This window comes from Gadus morhua, chromosome 8 (assembly GCF_902167405.1).
Source record: "Gadus morhua chromosome 8, gadMor3.0, whole genome shotgun sequence".
Taxonomy (NCBI): Eukaryota; Metazoa; Chordata; class Actinopteri; order Gadiformes; family Gadidae; genus Gadus; species Gadus morhua.
In genome coordinates this window covers 24,611,951-24,632,534 of record NC_044055.1, presented here as the reverse complement: position 1 = coordinate 24,632,534, position 20,584 = coordinate 24,611,951, and the positions used below count along the sequence as shown (strand labels likewise).

General features: G+C 41.2%; 1 long non-coding RNA gene across 1 annotated transcript; it reads right to left on the bottom strand.

Annotated features, from left to right (window-relative positions):
- Positions 1–19,771: 19,771 nt before the first annotated feature.
- Positions 19,772–20,318, bottom strand: LOC115548608 (uncharacterized). Its single transcript, XR_003977619.1, has 3 exons — positions 20,232–20,318; positions 20,001–20,063; positions 19,772–19,854 (listed from the first exon to the last, which is right to left on the bottom strand). It is a non-coding gene; the product is annotated as an uncharacterized LOC115548608 (long non-coding RNA).
- Positions 20,319–20,584: the final 266 nt, after the last annotated feature.

Here is a 20,584-nt window from a genome sequence, read left to right as displayed (position 1 = left end):
GTCCAGGCAATGTACATAGAAGGAGAACAATAAATCTCATATTTAAACTGAAGTACATTGGTGTAGGAGGGCCGTGTGCAGACTCCTTATAGGGGGGGATGTTCTTGTCCTGCTGGCAGAGAGGAACGTGTACTTTGTGGTTCTGTGAAGTGCCAGCTCAGCAGTTCTATTCTGCATTTAGAGAAAGGGCCCTCAAACAGAACGGAGGCCTTCGCTGACACAGACAAAACCAACTGATTATTTTGCTGAAAGCTAATAATTTTCAGATTCTTTTTTTATGCATTACATTTTAGTTAGAATAAATAGTTAAAAGGGATATAACCTAATCAATCACCTTGACATATTGTTGTAATGGGAAAAGAGTACATTTTTGTAAAGTGAGCGATTGTGGGATATGCTTTCTCGCAATAAATCCGGACTCTTCCTTTGGTCTGGTTGTTTGTGGGGCTGAATACAGAGTTTTAAGGAGCCTAACACAGCAACAAACAAGCCGCTGAATGAAGGCGGAGGGAGTTTGTTGTTGGCAGACATATTGAATCAGTGATGGTCAGCCTTGCATGGCCCACATCTGAAGTTAGGTGTCGGTGTTTCAATCAGGAGAGACACATAATCTCTGCATAATCTCTCGCTCTATGAATCTACCCGATCATTAAGCACATAGACCCTCATGCTGTGTTCATTGAGGAGCCATTGTCTCCCTGTTTAGTTAAAAGCCATGGAACAGGAACAATGATCTTTGGTAAGTTTCATCAAAATGCATTATGGGGGAAATTATTTTTAAAACAGTACCTATCCAGCTTTTATTTATTTATTTATTTATTTTTTCGAGAGAGAGAGATTAAAGGAGAGGAGAGGAAAACCGAAGAGAAAGCAAACAACCACAGTTGAAACAACATCACTCACTTCTCTCTCGCTGTCTCATCACTCACATGTACAATCGTTCTCTCATCTCGACGCAGCGCTACGGGGAGATCGATAATTCATTTGGTCGACTGCTCAACAATCTTTAAAGTAATACATACTATATTTGATTATTGGTGATCAGCAATACTCCTCTCCTTTTACAAGGAGAACATTAAACCATTGAACATTCATTGGAGAATATTAAACCATTTTTTGTGTTGCGTTAATCCGGTTTGCTTTGGGTGTTTGAACAGCGCTTAACACTCTGGGAGATGAAACACATCCATAATGAGGCTTACGTTGCGTAAGACTTTCACATTTCTCATTAAAACCAAGACAAAGCCAAACCTCCTATAACCCTCCTCCCCATTTAATATAAAAACCATCTCAGCTTCTCCTCAGGGGCGTAAATAGCAAAGAACAGAGGGGCTGCTGAAGTGCCTTTGGGCTGGATCAGCCAAGCTAGAGAGGATGAGCCAGCTACGGATTGTTTAAATGTATGTTTTAATCCATCAAAAACATTGAAATACATATCTTTGAATTGATCAAGTCTGTTGCTCTTAGTCTTGAAGTTAGTATTTCTCTGTATTGAAGATGTCTCCATTTTGCTCTTGCTCCAGCTGTCTATTTCAACTTGTTAAACAGCAGGTAAACAATATCGGTGTATATTTGACCTCAATCCTCCCATCTGGTACCCACGGCAACAGAGTGGGGCGTGTCCGACAGCATATCTACCTTTAATAGAATTCTGGTAGGATGATGACGGATATACCCCCTGAGATGGTCTCTTGGCACACCGACTCACTCCATGCCAGCCCTAGTTCCTCCTGCTCTACATACGTTTTCTCTGGGCGAGAAACGTTTGAATTTCCTTGTTAAGGGGACAGAAACAGAGCTTTGGGTAGGGCTGATGGATGTAGGTTTAGGCTAAGGAAAGAAAATAACCATAGAAAGGTTTGACTTTGAGAAAGGAATATAAGTGGTTAGAGGGGGGGGGTATTGTTGGGGTGTAGTGGCAAGTGATGGACGGCGGGACAGAACCTGGGAGAAGGTTTCAGGGTCCATTACCCAGGACGCTCTTCAGGGAAATGTGGGGACATAACCTTGAGGAACAAAGTGAAGGTCGTTGGGGCTCTAGAGAGAGCGAGTGTTACCTAATCACCCAAGTAGAAGATTATGATGTACATTTCAAACCCTTTCAGTCTGGCCCAAATTGCAGGATCGACCAGGTAAATGGCCAATCTTTTTTGGTTTCTAGGAATTAATGACATCTTGCTCTGCTGCACTGAAAACATTTTTTGTGCTGCCAACATCTCCTTTACACACCTAACCATTACCCATTTTTGGTCTTCAAACCAGAGGGCACATTGATCTGCATGTTCACTCTTTCTATTGGATAGGACGTCTTTATTGGCCACTCTTGATTGTTTCACCCAAATGTTGGTATGTACCTCAGTTATATACACCTCAGTCAGACGCACCGGCTGCATAACAAAATACTTCTGATAAAGAAAGTAGTCCTTGTTTTTGGTCACAGCAGCATTCTCGTCTGACAGTCTGTCCATCGGCCAAGGACAAAGCAGGAGGAGAAGGAGGTGGACTGGAGAGAACCTTCGGCATTGGAAGGAGATACATACATATTGAAATGAGGCCCAGTTCTGTCAGAACAAGCTTTAAATACACTCCTGGGAAATATGTATATGAGTCAGCACACATTGCACAGAGTATTCACGAGGAAGCAGCATGTGGGGATGGTTCTACATACTAATGTTTTCAATGTATATAAATAGTTTGACTTTCCTCAGCGGACATCACATGCTCTAACGAATAACAGTCAAAATACAACCACCAAAATGACGTACTGGCTAATGAGGGATAACGGGTCCATCTATCCGTGCTCCCAGCGGTCTCAGGGTGCTCTATGTACTGTTATTACTGTTAATCTTTATGATCCAGCTGTCTAGCAATTTAGTTCCAATAACACACCTCCTGGAAAATATGTGGTCCACATATCAGAGGTTTTCTGACACATCTTTAAGATCCTTAATGATTCGTTGTTGGGGGGCTTAGCCATACTATGGCATTAACTTAGTTATTACATCCTCTTCATCGCTGTACACAATTAAAAGGTTAGTAAAATGCCACATCTTAACTGCAATTAATCAGGGCCACATGTGTTCCCAGCTGACCTTTATCAGACTGGGCCACGGCCCTGCAGGGAAACAAGGACTCAAGTATACCGACCTTTCACCTCAAGATGCGTAACTCCCCAGAGGCTTTTACATTGGTGGCATTTACCGGATGACATTGATGAAGATGACAAAATCAGTTTTACAAAGTATCAAGTTTTACCAAGACAACATTCCTCATTTCACTGCCTCATGTTTTAAAACCTGGCAGCAGTTCTGGTTTGCTTTAATCACTTCCCTTGTTATTGTTGAAAATCCGGCAAAACATTTTAAATGTTTGCCAGACAGAATCTGCCTCAATTCATTATCTTAATTTTGTTGAATCTTCAATCAGACATCACTGAATTCCTAGTGTCGTGGATAAGACAAACAGCACACAAAGCATGCACGCAGTCCAGAGAACGTGATGTAGGTCAGTTGAGGCCTCGCCTCCCCACAGGGGTCAGGTGAGGCCCCGTGCTGCCTCGCTGTGGTCGGCCTTGTCGTTGGCCACTCTCATATTGGCTTCGGTGTAGTCACCTTCACCTCGAGCGGCCACCATGCCGCCAGCCACGCCCTGAACAGCCACACCGCAACCGGCCACAACCCCACCCCCGCCAGCCACGCCCCCGTCAGCAACACCCCCGCCAGCCACGCCCCCGCCAGCCACGCCTTCACTGTCCTCACTTTAGTCGGCCCTGCTACAGTCAGCCACCCCTATGCCACCCCTTCTCTCCTGTAAGCCATGGCGCAGTAAACCAGGACTCCATCAGCTGCTGTTCATAAGGGCAGGATCTGGTCATAGACTGATCGGGCCGCACCTCCATCAGCCATGCCTCCGACAGCGGAGCCTTGTCAAGCCCCGCTCAGTGGACCATAGCTCCAGCAGTCAACCCTCCATCAGTCACAATTTCATCAGATAGACCATCTGTCCCGGCAAATGTGGTACTGGGTTGCGAAGAAAGTATAAATAACTTTGAATTTTTATTTCTCACATTTTTATTGCTGCCTTGAAAAGTAACTCCTTTTTCAAGGCCGAATCAATGATTAAGCGTTCTTGTTCAACAACGGGCATTGGTTTAATTAATTTGAAATAGAACGGGCATTGAGATTGACCGCCTGGTAACCAATCGTAGGCCACAACAAATCTCAACGTCTGCACGCTCTGTGCGTGATGCATGACCCATGCTGCTGGTCTTGACTTGGACTCAAACCTCTTTGGACACAGACTCGACAAGCCCTGCAAGAAAGTAAAACCCCTGATGTCACCATAGAGGCAAATCAAACACTATGCCTCAGCCACTCAATGGGTTTAATGCCTGTAACAAAACAAATGAACCCATCCTGACCTAGCAATGGCAACACAATTTGTATTAGCAGTGAACTCAGTCTACGCTTAAAGCACGTGCATGTTTCTGAAAATATGCAACAGCGAGTCCTCGTGGTCTATATTTTCTGACATAGTACCTTGGCATAAAAAAGGTTTGGGACCGCTGAGCTAGACCTCCATCAGTCACTCCACCTTCAGCCTCTCCTCCATCAGTCACATCCCCATCAGGCATTCCTCCATCAGTAACACCCCCATCAGTCACTCCTCCCTCAGTCACTCCTCCATCGGTCACTCCTCCATCAGTCACTCCTCCATCAGTAACACCCCCATCAGTCACTCCTCCATCAGTCACTCCTCCATCAGTCACCCTCCCATCAGTCACTCCTCCATCAGCCTCTCCTCCTCAGTCTCCTCCATCAGTCACCCTCCCATCAGTCACATCCCCATCAGTCACTCCTCCATCAGTCACTCCTCCATCAGTCACTCCTCCATCGGTCACTCCTCCATCAGTCACCCTCCCATCAGTCACTCCTCGGTCGGTCACTCCTCCATCAGTCACCCTCCCATCAGTCACATCCCCATCAGTCACCCTCCCATCAGTCAAATCCCCAACAGCCACTCCTCCATCAGTCACTCCTCCATCAGCCACCCAAACCTCATCCACCAATAGGAGCTGAGTCTCTTCTTTAGTCTCTAAAGAGGACATTTTCCTAGGTTTTGAACAAGGGCGTAATGTTGGGAGGCGAGACGTGGTCCTGCATTATCCATGTTAGTTCTTTGACCTAGCTATTGAGGAATTGGATTTGAAATGTTACACTTTAAACTTCTAACTGTTTCGATTGTTTATTATGCTAAAGGTTTTACAAATGTATATACAATCCCATATGTAAATAAAAATTGTACCTTTATTTAAAGTTTGTCTATTTGTTGCTACAATCAGTAGCAGTAGCGTGCGGTGACCCTAAGTTTCAGTGGGGCAAAAACTACTGGTGTATGACCACACCCACAATTTGTTTTTGTAATATACATATATAATATTGCATTATACATTATTAGAATATATATATATATATATATATATATATATATATATATATATATATATATATATATATATATATATATATATATATATATATATTCTAATAATGTATAATGCAATATTATATATGTATATTACAAAAACAAATTGTGGGTGTGGTATATATATATATATATATATATATATATATGCTTCACATCACTCACGTCCATGGTCCATATTTCCCCTTGTCCTGTGCCCACACACAAAGTAGACATGGAACAAAACACAGCGTTTCTCTTTGAGCAACGACATAGCCATTATTTATTTTCATGCCATGCTCGGGAGAAAGTTATGGTGAAAGGTTTCCCCCTATCCTTAGTTTGTTGGATAATGTTTATGCCCGGTCTGTCTGGGCCAACTTGTTTGATTTCTATCTTCTCTTCCAATCTTAACCTCTCAACTGTTTTTTTTAACAGAAACTCAACACTGTTAATCACAGGTGCAACACCACTCGCCATATCTGCATCTGATATAGAAACGATGAAAGACGGAATTATTTGAGTTAAAATAACGAGTTATAGAATATGACCATGGGGCAGAATTCTTTACGACCATATAGGCGTCTTTTAGCACGGATTGCAATTCTTGTTGCAGCGTACAGGGTTATGCGATAAACATACGGAGGAAAGCGGTGCCTGAGCTATCCTTCCCCACATTGCATGACACGTTAAACTCAACTAGAATTGCCACCATCATCCAAAATTTGATGTCAACAGACCAAAAATAGTCGGCAAGCTACAGAAACTGTTAATGTGAAATTGACATTATAAAAAATAGACTTGGAGCCATGATTTACTGAGGAACTTTTTTTTGGGAGCATGCTTTTGCAAGTAGTTCGCTGCCCCACCTGCCCATATGGACGGCCCGAGCCTGATCAGTAGTGTTCTTACACCCCTGAGTGTGATGCATAGCAGCTGAAACAGAAAGGTTGAGGTCAGGAAAAAAGAGCAGGGAACTGTTCTTATGCGCGGCAAGATCTATTCCTCCTCTGTCATTGGCTGCATTTTGATGAGAGGGCACTTGGCCATATGGAAAATGAATGACTCGCAAAACAAACTATTGCAGTGGCCAGGAATAGCTGAGTTTATATGAGAGATTGTGTGTAGATTGTGAAGATTGTTGATCATAAAAGCGTGTTTGGAGGTGGAATGGGTTGTTGAGCTGAAGGCAGGAAAGTCAGTGGCAGTTGATTTCAGTATCCACCTGTGTAAAGCAGCAACAGCGCGGCCCAGAGGGGGAACGAGAACAACATCAAAACCTTTAGATTTAATTTGATTGATTCTGTTGAGCACCAAGAACTGGGGCACGCTAGTCGAAAAACTGTTTATTATACAATACAATCTATTAAGTCATTAGTTACTTGCCGGTGAATGCATGTGAATATCTTTGCAACAATGTGGATGTATTGTATGGCTAAGAGGATTGTAGGGTTATAATAAACCAAACACAGCCAGACGCCAATTATAACTAATGTATTAGTACTAAATCATTTAAATAAGTCAGTGTCACCCACCGAGTCCAATGACAACCAAATGAACTAGGACTGCGAGCTGTCCCCCAAGGTATTCAATGCCCCGCACCGCCTATCCCAGCAGACGCCCTTTGCAAGCGAATCATGGCTGGTCATTACTCATCGACGCATCTATGCCTCCGTGGGGCGGGGCTTTTACCCAAACACACACACTCAGACAGAAAGAAAGACACACAAACAGAGACAGACACACACACACACACACACACACACACACACACACACACACACACACACACACACACACACACACACACTCGTGCACACATACACACAAGTGTGCATTACACTTAAGAGCAGTTTCTGTAATTGTCACTGTGGCGTCATTGAATGAGATATCAACACAATACTCTTTACACATGTTGAGGGAGGTGTCCTCTCTGTGTTCCTGCCAAGTTTCGAGTTCCTTCTGACACAGACTTGTATTGGAAATGGAGCATTAGCGTGTAATAAACAATGTGTATTCACACACGTGTTACGACCATATAGGTGCTGCTGGATGTACCTAGGTGCAGACAAAAAACAAAAGGCGACAGAGCCTTCGCTGTGGCCGCTCCTAATCTTTGGAACAGTCTCCCCCTGAGTCTGAGAACTGCCCAGTCTATCGACCAGTTCAAAACGCAACTAAAGACTCACTTTTTTACATTGGCGTTTAATACAGATTAAGATTTTATTTTATCTTATTCATTGTTGTTGCTAATATGCAATTTTAAGCCTTCTTGTTTTTTGTTTTGTTTTTATATTGTATTTGTGTACAGCACTTTGGTCAACTACTGTTGTTTTAAAATGTGCTATATAAATAAACTTGACTTGACTTAAGGAGGTTGGTCTCTATGTGACATGACTTTCAAGTCCCACACTCCTTCTCAAGTGTAATTGTTTATTTTTTTTCGATTTACGCATAAGTCAGCCATTTCGATTTTTTTCAGAATTCCAATTATAACTGAGTGAGGCATTTCCATAGAGCATGTGTACGAAGCTTTGGTTAATTTGATGTCTTGGTTAATTCTGAGAACATTTTTGAAGTGTCATGTGACACACTTATCTACTATATGGTGATGTTTGTATATGTACGGAGCGGCCTGGGGCACTGAGAGCACAGCACCCCAGGTAGCCGGGGGAGTCCGTCCCTGTCATCTAATCAAGAGCGCTTCCAGGTGGCCGCGGCACACAAGTACACAGAGGACAAGGGGACCTAGCGTGGACCCACCAGGAAATCATGATTAGCATTTATTTTTCGCAAGCAACCTTATTCCGAAATTAGAAAATGCTAATATAAGTGGTTAAGTGCTTTGTGTTGCCCTAGGGGCTATAGAACCGTTCGGCAGGGGGAGATTGTTCTGTTTTTCTTTTCTTTTTTTTGTTAGATCCTAGTCTTAGTTTTAGAAGAGAGAGCGATCTAAGAGAGAGAGAGCCGCAACGTTTTCTTTCTGTTAACTTAATACGCCAGATCATGAGCATATATTTGACAAAATTAAAATTTGTTCACCATAGGCAAAAATAAATGTAAACTAGAACTGCAAGCAGTTATGCAGGGGTCCAAGAAGTGTGCATTTCGCCGGCACAACGCGACAAGAAATGTGCATTTCGCCGGCACAACGCAAAGCAAGTATTCAAAACGCTACCGTGAACAACATGTGGATATAAAGGTTTTGACTGTGGGAGCTTCGGTGTGGGAGTTATAGCCCAAAACGCGTTTTCAGAACATTCCATTGGCGATTAGGAGATGTATTATTTCGTCGTTTTTTTGCGCCCTCTTGTGGCGAAATTTTCCAAAGACAATTTTCCTTTTCCAAATAACTCCCGCCCACATTAATAATTCTTGACCATAATTTTTATATAGACTCGGGTTTGCCCCGTGATGGTTCCCTCATAGTTTGAAGAACATTCCTTTGGCCAATTAGAAGATATACAATTTCCTCGTTTATGGCGCCCCCTATTGGCGAAATTTTCCGAATTTTTTATCGTACGACATTAAGGTTAGCACCAACATGTGTGTAAAATTTGGACTCGTTCCGATGTCTAATTTTGGATTTCTTTGGATTTTTGATTTTCCACGTCTAATTTAGCTCATAAACCAATATTCAAAACGCTACCGTTTCGTCGTCGAGGGTCGGATCAAAAAAGTGTCTATCATTTCTTTGCGTGTGCGTCTGAAGATGCCGTGTGCCAAGTTTGGTGTTGATTGGTCAAGAAATATGGGAGGAGTAGCGAAAAAACAGTTTTGCGGTTTTCGCGATTTTGCGAAAAAAAATTATAGACGCAAATGGGCGTGGCCTATGCCAAAAGATGCAGCAGACTCCAGTGAATATGTGCGTACAAGTTTTTGACTGTGGGAGGTTCGGTGTGGGAGTTATAGCCCCAAACGCGTTTTCCCTTGGTATAGCGCCACCTAGTGGCCGGCGTGTCTGGATTTTGTCGTCTCCCGTCACCTCACGGACCTGGATCTAGTCATGCAATTGGCGTGTCGGCACCATTTACGGTCTGGGCTGTGGTACCACTTCTAGCCGGGAATAATAATAACTAGAACTGCAAGCAGTTATGCAGGGGTCCAAGAAGTGTGCATTTCGCCGGCACAACGCGACAAGAAATGTGCGTTTCGCCGGCACAACGCGAAGCATGTGTTCAAAACGCTACCCTGAACCTGTGGATATAAAGGTTTTGACTGCGAGAGGTTCGGTGTGGGAGTTATAGCCCCAAACGCCTTGTCTGCTACCGTTTCGTTTGGTTTGCTTTACCAGAGCCCCGTTGGCCAGCATGTTTCCAGGTCCATCCAGACAGCGTCTTGGATGGACCTGGAATACAGACACACTGTTTCCGCCTCTCACGACGTGGACGAGGGGTTGGGTTTTGAGAGGCAAAGAAATTTGAAAAAAATCAAAAAAATTCAAATGGTATTTTAAAGATTGAATAAAAAGGAAACCTAAATCCATGGCTAACATACTACAATGAGGGTACATCATATATCTGTGGAGTAATACTTACGTAATGTTATCAATGGTTTGTTGATGCGTATTTAACACTATTTAATGTTAAGTAATGATTGGTTAGGCATTAAGTATGCTCAGTTAACTATACTTACCATAGTATTAACTAAGCCTAACAGTTAGTTTTACTTAGTTGATGCTAAGGTAAGTATTAACTAAGTAAAACTAACTGTAATGCTTAGTTAATGCTAAGATAAGTATTAACTAAGCATTACAGTTAGTTTCACTTGGTTGATGCTTAGATTAGCATTAACTAAGGATAACAGTTAGTTTGACTTAGTTAATGCTAATCAAGCATTACGCAAGTATTTAGAAATGGTTAGTTAGCTATGAGTTATTAACTAAGCATTAACAAATAGCTTATCTGTGTACCCTTATTGTAAATTGTAAGTTATAGATGAATAGGGAAAAAATGCTGAAAAGGGACAAAATAGCTATGGCTTTTATTAGAGGGGCAAATAAAAAATAAAAAAATGGGGAGAAAATGTAAAGTTAAAATCCAAAAAGAAAAAAATTGGTAATATGTATTATTTATTAGAAAAATTGAAAAAAAAGTAAAAAATGGATAATATTCATTATTGATTAGAAAAAATAGAAAAGACGAAGACAAAACATTTAAAACATTGGGTAGTGCTAAAAAAAAACCCCATAACTATGGCTTTGTTTTGAGGGGCAAATCCATAAAAAAAAAAGGGGAGAAAATGCATTATTTATTAGAAAAAAATAGAAAAAAAAAAAAGAAATAGAATATTTAATATTTATTTGAAAAAATAGAAAAGACAAAGACAAAACATTTAAAACATTGGGTAGTGCTAAAAAAAAACCCATATCTATGGCTTTGTTTAGAGGGGCAAATCCATTAAAAAAAAATGGGTAGAAAATTCATTATTTATTAGAAAAAATAGAAAATTATAAATATATTTAATATTTATTATTTATTTGAAAAAATAGAAAAGACAGACAAAACATTTAAATTATTGGGTAGTGCTAAGACCTGCGATCCAAACGAGCTAACCAGTTACAGAAGAAAATCTAAACAGAGGCACTCATGATCGGAGTAGTAGGTGGACAGAATTTGCACTTTGATATCAGTGGGATTAATGTCACGAATGTATACGTGATCAATTGTTGTGTCGTTTTCTGTTGTTGGCGAAGAGACAATTTGGGTGTAACCTTGCTGTTGCATGAAATTTTCTGCAGATTTAGAAACAAGGGCATTGTCGTTGAAGTCACCCATAATTACCTTTCCTCCTGAAAGTTGGTTAAAGTGTTGCATTACCAAAGCGAGATTTTGTTTGAATAAGGCGAGTTTATATGATGGCGGTTTGTACAGCACAATGTAATTGTAATTCAAAGGCTGAACATTAAACATGATGGCTTCCAAGTCACTGCATGGCATGTGTATAATGTTACAAGTGATGTGGTCTTTGTGGTAGTAGCCCACTCCACCGTGCCGTTTGTTTACCAAGTCTTGGAATTGGGTCATGTTATGGTAGGATTGGGACCGGAGTTTGTGATTAAAAGTCCAACCTGGCATTTCAATGGAATCGACTGAGGTGTTTTGTTCCAGCCATGTTTCTGTCACGCAAATGATGTCAGCACTCAAGATTCTCTGGTCATGTTTAAGGTCTTCCATGTGTTGACATAGACCTTGAATGTTGTGGAGGCATATTTTGAGGGTTGAAGTTATTTCTGCTGGTGGAGTTGCAATGAATGGTTCCATTTTTTGCAGGGAAATGTCGATGTCTGGTTTCGAATAGAAGGCTTTGGCTGCGTAGTCTTGAATGATAAGGTTTTCCTCACACGTTACTCGGCTTAATGCTACATATGCTTGGCCAGCTGCAAATATCTTTTTAAGGGACACTACAGCTCTTTCTAAAGTTAAACCTTGAACTTTGTGTATGGTACAGGCCCATGCTAGGCGTAACGGGAATTGGCGTCTAGATCCACCAGTCATTACTTTGTCTTCCACAGCATCTATGGGTGTTGCTTGTTGAAATTGAGGCTCAAAGCATATAGACCTACTCCTCAGTTTCCTGCCGATTGCGTCATTGTCAAAGTTAACCAAAATGGTTTTGGGAAACTGAACGTTCCCTTCAAAGGTGATTTTGCAAACGGTACCGAATACACCATTGACCAATCCATCTGACAGATCTATATTTTTGATGAGCATTACGCGAGCTGATGGACCAACGATTAACGTTCTGCTTAAGCATGTCTGACTATCAATTTTTGGATTATTTTTTCTTGTTACTTGTCCTGTGGTAGGATTTCTCTGAGTATCTTGAGCTTTAATTTGCACCAAATCCGTACACGTCTTGTGTAACATGGCGATGTTATGGGCTGCCACTTCATCGTTTCTGGGGAAAATGTGAAGGTCCTGTGTCAGTTCCCCCTCGCCGGTCTCACGTTGTCTTAGCAAGACTTCATCTCGCTGGTAAAGATTGTCTCCTTTTCTGTGTTTTCTAAGACGATTTAATGTTTCAGCAAACTCTTTGTTTTTTTGTCGCATTATCTTTGTCAACTCAATGTGAGTGAAATGATTGTTCCACAGATCGGTCACCAATTGCTCGTGGTAAAGAGGTGTTCCCTTTACAGGGCCGAGCTGGAAGAAGTCACCAACTGCCATGATTGATACATTCCCAAACAATGCATAATCTCCTTGTTGCTTTATTTGTCGTAGTCTGCCATGGACATACGTCAGGATTTTATGATCAACCATACTCACCTCGTCCAAAATGAGTATTTGTAAGTCTTTCATGGTGGCTCTCAACGAATTGATTCTTTCATCTCCTAGAGGTTGATATGGCAGTTTGGCAGTGGTAGTAATAGCAAAGGTGCTGTGTATTGTGCTTCCGTTGATATTATATGCTGCTACTCCTGTAGGAGCAGCTAGCAAAACATGAGTGTCGTCTGGATTAATGGACATTCTTGCAAAGAGTCTGCATGACTCGTAGTACACAGCTTTAATCAGGTGGGACTTTCCTGTGCCTGCTCCCCCTGAAATGAATACGCGAAACGGGTCAGGGTTTTTGCCATTGACTTTGTCAAGGCACCATGCGCGGATTTTGTAAAAAATTTGAGTCTGTTGTTCGTTTAACGTGCGCATAATGGACAGACCTTCAGCTCTTTGTATCGAGTGTGTGGGAAATTCTTTAGACAGTGTTGCCTTTGTGTCCGACTGCAAGTCCGGTATGGCTTCTCTTTCATTTTGATTTGTGTCGTTGTTGTTAGACATCTCCTCCTGACATTCTAATCGCTCCAACTCAGATTCAGGGCAAAGGTCTGCCCATGCCTCGTCGTGAGCCCCGTGGTGCCCTGCAACCTCTTGGCATCTGTCGAGCTCATCTGCATCTACTTCAAACAGGGATCTGTTCAAATCTACAACTTCCTTAACACTTTGCGTTGTATTGCTGCTGTTAGTGATGGAACCGGTCCTGTAAAACTGCTCATAACTGTTGTACGGTGGAGGTTTTAACTCATCTGTTGAATAATGAGGCAAAAACAATTGTAGCAAACTTTGGTAGTGTTTTTCTGGATATTTGGTTTGTGAGAAACGAGCGTATCTAGCAACAGCATCAGATCCCCTAGTTCTCATCTTAACAAAGCCAGTGTTATTTTCCAGTTTAACAGAGCCATTGCTGTGCTGCTCTTTCCCGTACAAAACTCTGTATTTTGAAACAAATGTGGCTATACAAATATCATGGAAAATTGCGCCCTGGGGGCGGTTTTTGTAGCGGTCCGTTATGCTCGTCATCCATATCGATTCTGTTGACGTGTCACCCTGTTCTGCTTTGCTTTGAATGACACTGAGAGGATAACTCATTCTGACGGTATTTTCACCAGTAGGGATAAATGTGACCAGTCTTGAGCATTCGTTGAGATGCATGTTTGTAACTCGATAAACACTTTCTTGAGCTGAGACCTCGCGATTGTGGAGAAAGACACTTCCCAACTTATTGAGTGTTTGTTTTGCATCTAAATTCCCATGTTTTTTCATTTCATTTTGAGTATGTTGTAACAATAAGCCCATGTCTTGTTCTGCTTTTGAGATGTAGGATATTATGTATACTACACAAGCAAAAGCATCGCAGACATATTGTATGTCCATGTTGGCATCCCAGCAACGCAAAAGGTCTTTGTTGTATTGATTAACGTAAACATCTGATGGGTTGCGTTTGTGTACAACCGCGTTTTTATTGGTTGTCAATCGGTAGGCATCTTCAAAGATTTCCTGGGTAATGTTAATGGAAGCAAACAGCTGATCCACAGTGTCGAAGGTTAGGTCTGGACTTGAAAGAGCGTGTTTGACCCTTGTCATGACACTTTTAGCCACCTCTTTTTCTTTTCGCATTTCTAATATAGAGACGTCTATCGGATCAGCGTCTGTTACCTCCTGGTTCTCGTCTGTTTTACTTCTACAAAGAAAGGTGTGGTTGCTTGGAGGACGTGGAAAGTTAAATCTACATGTTGTGCCTTTTTTCCTACAACTCTTAGAGTGCTTGGAGCTGTGTTTTTGAACGCTGGACACAACTTCATGCAATGCGTCGGTCGCTGGCGGGAGTTCACAACTGATGTATTTATCAATAAATTGTGTGACTTCTTGGTCTGTGTTTTTGCCTATTTTCGGTGCATTTTCTACCCAGAACAGACAATGAGTATGGGGTGAGCCGCGTTGTTGGAATTCAACTCTAAAAAATGTCTCGATAACTTTACCAATGGGGTTAGCTGGTGACTTGATGACGTCATTTAGGAAAGTCTGAAACCTGTGTTGGAACATTCTTGCTGCGGTAACCGGATTAGTTTTGAGTAAATTGCACCTCTGTGACCAGTCCAGGTCGTTGACATTTCCCTGTATTTTCTGTAGTCTCATGAAAACATCGATGAGTTCAGTCCAGCGTAAATCAGCACATGAAAATGAACAGAACCAAGTAGGGACACCAAGCTGACGAACCATAGCAAATAGATTTTTCTGTACACCTTGCCAAAAAACTGGAGTCCCTCGGATCGGTTGAAGGAACTTGTAACCGAGATCGGTTTTTAAGACATTTTGTACATAGTCTTTGTTTGAAAGCATGGCGGAAGTTATAGCCAATGATTCCCCTGCATGGTAACCTTTTCTCAGGGCTATGGACACCTTGGAAACAACCTGATTGACCTCAGATAAATATTGAGCATAGAAAATGTAGTCCAAGTTGCTGCTAAACCTCCCATCAGCATTTAGGATTCGTGTGTTGATGTATCTACTGAGAGTGAGCCTGTGGGGCCGTGCATCATGGAATGTACCTGTCCCTTTGGGGAAAAGAGTTGGGAAACATTTTGCTTCATTGCCCTTATCTGTCAGCAGCCTAACAGGACTGTTGCCTTCAGCTGGAGCTATTGATAAAACACTTTCGAAATGCTGATCAAATATTTCTTGTGCGATATCAATTGGTTGCAAACATGTGTCCAAGAGTAACCCGTGTGTTTGAGTTTCATATATGTGGTCAGCTTCTTCATCATCCGACACCTGGTCTGATTGAGTTGTAATGTCACTGCTTTCAGGTGCAGATGGAGTGTCATTAACTGGGTTGCATTCTTTCAAAACAGAACATGCATCTTCTGGCAAGGGATTTTCCCATTCTGCGTTAAAGTCTATGTCCTTATACCATTTATTCATGTCCTTTAAACATGCTATCGCATTTTGGATTTTTTGAGTGTGCACATATTGATACTGATAATGCCCCTTATAAGTAAGTTTTCTTTTCAGTTTTATTCGGATCATTAAATCTTGATTTTCTAGCCTTGGGAGAACCGAAGTGACTACATCGCTGTTTGATGGAACGCAAGTCACCGGCCCATGGACAGAATTCTGAGAACCACGTGGCAATGCCACAAGTCGCATAAAGGGAATATTCAATGCGCACAGGTGTTGTTCTAATGAGTTCAGTGTGCCTAATTCGTCAGGAATTGGATCCAATGCCATATTGTTCTCAGCGCTCTCCTGGGGAACCTTACCACTGAGTATCTTGGAGTTGCAACTGAAACATATCCACAATTTCCCAGCAACTGTCTGTTTTAGTGTGCATGGCGTTAAACATGCATTATCACATTGATGGAGATATGTTGTAGTAATGCATTGTTCTGCAATTGCTGACACAGTTGAAGCCTTGGATTCAAATAAAGTTATGTCACATAATCTAACTTGCTTACGGAACAATAATCTGTGACACACACAACAAACATGTTCTGGTCCATGTTTGACCTCTTCTTGGAAGAGCTCAATTACAAAGTCAATATTGTGTTTTAAGAGGGTTAGATTAAGTCTCTTTTGACAGTTTCTTTCAATTAAAGAGGGCTTACAAGCCGGATCTTCTCTGTATTTGATTACAGTTCTTTGTTTCACCTGGTTACGATGGGCCGGATTATTAGCATATTTTTCAATACTGCTAGTTTTCCGATTAGCTTGATACTGTTCATCACAATTATATCTTCGTTGTGTTTTTTGCTTTTGAACTTGCCTATATTCTGCGTCTTCAGCATACGTTTTCTTATTTCTCAGATGTTTTGCTTTATCAGTACATTTTTTACGTGGTGAAACAAGCTCTGCATTGGACCTTTTGTGAGACATTTCACAGAAACTAGTTAAACTGAGGCATGTATGAGAGGTTTTTTCTTTGACACATGCAATTGGTTCATAATGGCAATCATTGCAGTGATTCAGATATATAGCTTTTCGTGAAATCGGCTCAATGTTTGCCGTGAACGTAATCCATTTCTGTTGACTGTATGTGTAAATATCAACACAGAGCAAATCTGCAGAAGCTTGTATTTCCAACTCTGTTGCCCAAGATCCAACATATTTCATTTTTGAGTCCTGGAGATATTGCTCCACAGAATCAAATTGCCTTCTTAGACAAGTAATGTAATGAAGTGGATTATCTGAGATGTGATTCACTACAGCCTTTCGAAAGGCCTTGTGATGTGACTCACAACCACTCAATACAGACGAAAGAGAACGAAAGAAACAATTACCGTCACCTTCAATGGATGTTGTTTGGCATGGTTCAGGCTGTGCCATATTGAAGGTTTGTACAACAATAATTTGATCTAAACTTGGTACGATATTCAGTTTGTTGCAGATCCTGTTTTTTTCCCTTAATGTCAATCCAGTAAATATTATATTAGGGCTATCTGTTACAGAAATTAAACAGACATCTGATGCACCCTCTGTGTGAATTGGAGGATCACTGTCCATGTTTAAGTTTGCTACAGGCTGCACAGTTTCAAGGGAAAAAGACATGTTTACTGCAAGGGAATGTCCATCAGTTACCGAAAGGGCACAGAGATCAGAGTCACTGTCAGTGTCAAAAGTACCGTCATGTGCCGAAGTACTGGCTTCAGGCTGTGCAGTAAATGGTGAGTTTACTACAACAGCTTTCACACCAGTGACTTCAAACACTTTGTTTGGGGCATGTGGATGATTTTGATACAAGGAATTGACAAGGTTCTCAATATGGTCATATAACTCATACACAGTATCATAGTGCGCTACTATGCTGGTTCCATCCGGTGCAACCGAACCCCAAGTACTACGAGAATGAGGATCGAAAACTGCAAAAGCAGTTTCGACCTTGAAAACGGCACAGACACTTCCTTGGATGTTGAGCAAGCATGTGTCTGTCTGCAGCAGTGTCTTCTGAATAGCCTCTCCTAAAGGCATGGCTATGTTTTGCAAAGAAGCGTCATAATCATCCTTTTGATCAAGACTTCCAGTGAGTGTATCAAAATATTCCAAACTAAATAATTTATTGTTTAATTTGCAGTGTCTGGGTAACTCGGAAATGAAAATATGCCCACTGGTTTTGGCTGCACTGATTTCCTTATTTTCTAGCATAGATGTGTACAAGCCATTACCTTGTTTTAGAATATGATGAATGTTCTTTTTTTTCCATTTGAGAACGCTATGGGTGGTGTGGGTCATAATCGCCGCTATGCCATTTGTAGCACACTGCTTACCTGCATTTTCCCCGAATATGTGGCTGCTCTGGTCAAACGATCCTTGAAGACACCCAGGGTTGTCATAAGTCACATGACTTGATGTAGCAGCTCTGGCAGGTGCAAAATCACAGGGTGCCTAAAAACACAACAGTAGTTCAATCAAAAAGGAGTGTAACCAATAGTTTATATCAAAATTAACAAGGAATTCATAAAAAAGGCTAGGAATCAATCAGCTGTAGTTCATGGCTGTGTATAATGGGAAAACGGAATTGTACATGATATTAACATTACTTTAACTAATTTCCAAGATCTAATAAATGGCAGGAAAACTCACAAGGAACAGGGAATAACATGTTAAAAATAAGTACCTTCTGATTGCCCAGTGTTACATGAGGATCTTCAAGCTGGCCATTGTCCTCAGGCGGGCTCTGCTGAAATGACAATTCAGTGTTTTTAAAAGCATGTTGGTTCCCAGTAAGTAATTTGAAAATGTACATAGTAGAGGCAAATTAGTCAGAACTGCACACTTACACCATATCAATGTTTTAAAAGAATAAACACATCAAAACAAAATGGGTCTCTTAAGCTGTGGCTTTTCCCGTTGGTATACAATTTTTCCACTAGTAATTACATACCTGCTGACTGCTCGCAGTGACCTCAGGTGCTGGTTCAAACGGCTCATGGTCCTCAATGTGTGTCATCTGCAATCACAAACATTACGAATGTTAAAAAAATTAGGTTTACCCCTACATGCAAACTCATAAGCCATAGAAAAGAGGACATTTGGTGTATTGTGGTGAACAGAATTAAGGACAAAGAAAACTTTTTTTCAGTTCAGTTTAAATAATTAAAATGAGCACAACAAGTTCATCAGCCAACCTTCTTGACATTTCCAATTCATAGTGTGTAGATATTACCAAGAACATGTTAAAAGCAGTTAAACTATGTTGATTGTAATTATGAAGTAAAAATGTAAATGTTTCTAGATACTGATCCTGGAACAGATTGATTGCTTATTTGTAAATCATTTTTTATATTGTTGTCATTACCTTGGTTGAACATCCCAAGAAGCTGGTCTCATTGGCTGTTGGTTTATCAGCCTGGGCCATCACAACTTTTGGCCCCCAAGGTGTTGGCTCCTCTTGTTTTCTCTGTCCAGAGACAACCCGAGCAGTTGGCTGGTTCACCTTCTACAATGAGGTAAGGGAGCAAAATTATCATGAGAGATACAATTGTATGAAAATTGAAAAGTGGGCAGTTCAAAGAACTTACTGCTAATGTAGTTTATTTAAAACAGTAACAAACATAGTGTTGTGCACGCCTGTATTTTGTGGCGCTACATACAAATTTAACAAAACCCAAATATTAAATTATTACAAGATGCTCTCTTTTTCCCCCATTCCTTTACCTCACAAAACTCTGTTTGAAGAAACGGCCACTCATCAACACACAGAGTCTTGTCATCCCCCTCCGGTTGAGCAAACTGCAAAGACATAGTAAGAATTATATGTACATTACAATTGAGAGATGGAAACCCAAAATTACACTTTCTTAAAGGGAACTTAGAGAAAATATCAAAAGAATAGAGAACCGCACTCTATTCACTGAATGTGTTTAATCATTACATGTTGTATGCAAATTACCTTGCTCGAATGCACAAAGACGCTGCCCTCCAGAGTGGCTGGAACAGCAGCATCTGGAACAGGTCGAGGAGGAGGTACGCCCTCCAGAGTAGCTGGTACAGCAGCTTCTGGAACAGGTCGAGGAGGAGGTACGCCCTCCAGAGTAGCTGGTACAGCAGCTTCTGGCACAGGTCGAGGGGGAGGTACCAGCTTCGAAGGTTTGGCAATCCTTGCTGGAGTTTGAAGTGCCTGGAAAATAATCGTAAATCATTGGCAAAACAATACCTACACAGAGAATGTTGGACTATCTCTTGTGTTAAAGGCGAAATCAGAAAATAGTTGATCCTGTGTTTCAACCAAAAAACAAGTACATATTTCACTGAGAAATTACCAACCTCAAGGCGGGCCTTCTTTCCTTTGGAGACCACAGCCGTGGTTCCATGTGCCACCTTCCGTTTCTATCATAATGGAAGAGAACGGAAATGATAACAGTTAATGACATATAACACTTTTATTATCAATGCAACTATCTGTACCATACAATGTAAAGCTTGTCATATAGGATTACAGGCGCTATTAATATGTATGCACTCACAAACAGTTAATATTAAAATCACACGAATTACCTTTGAGCGATTCCCCATGGTAGCATACATGGGGACGTCAAGGTTGGATGGAACAATGCGATCCATTGCAGCCAACTTGTCAGTGCTAAACCAGATAGGGTTTAGCACGACAAAGCACTCCCTCAGGACCAGAGGAGGCACACAAACCTAGAAATAAAAAAACAGAATTGAGCCATTGACCACTTGCCTTATAGGAATAGCATTTAAATGAAACAACAAATGTACGCATCATTACGGTTTAATTTCCTATCAGCTATCATACCTAGGGATGGGCATTTGAAGAAATTTCCTTGATCGAGCATCGCTAGAGTTATCGATCAATTATCGATTAATCATTAACTTTTTTCTATTGA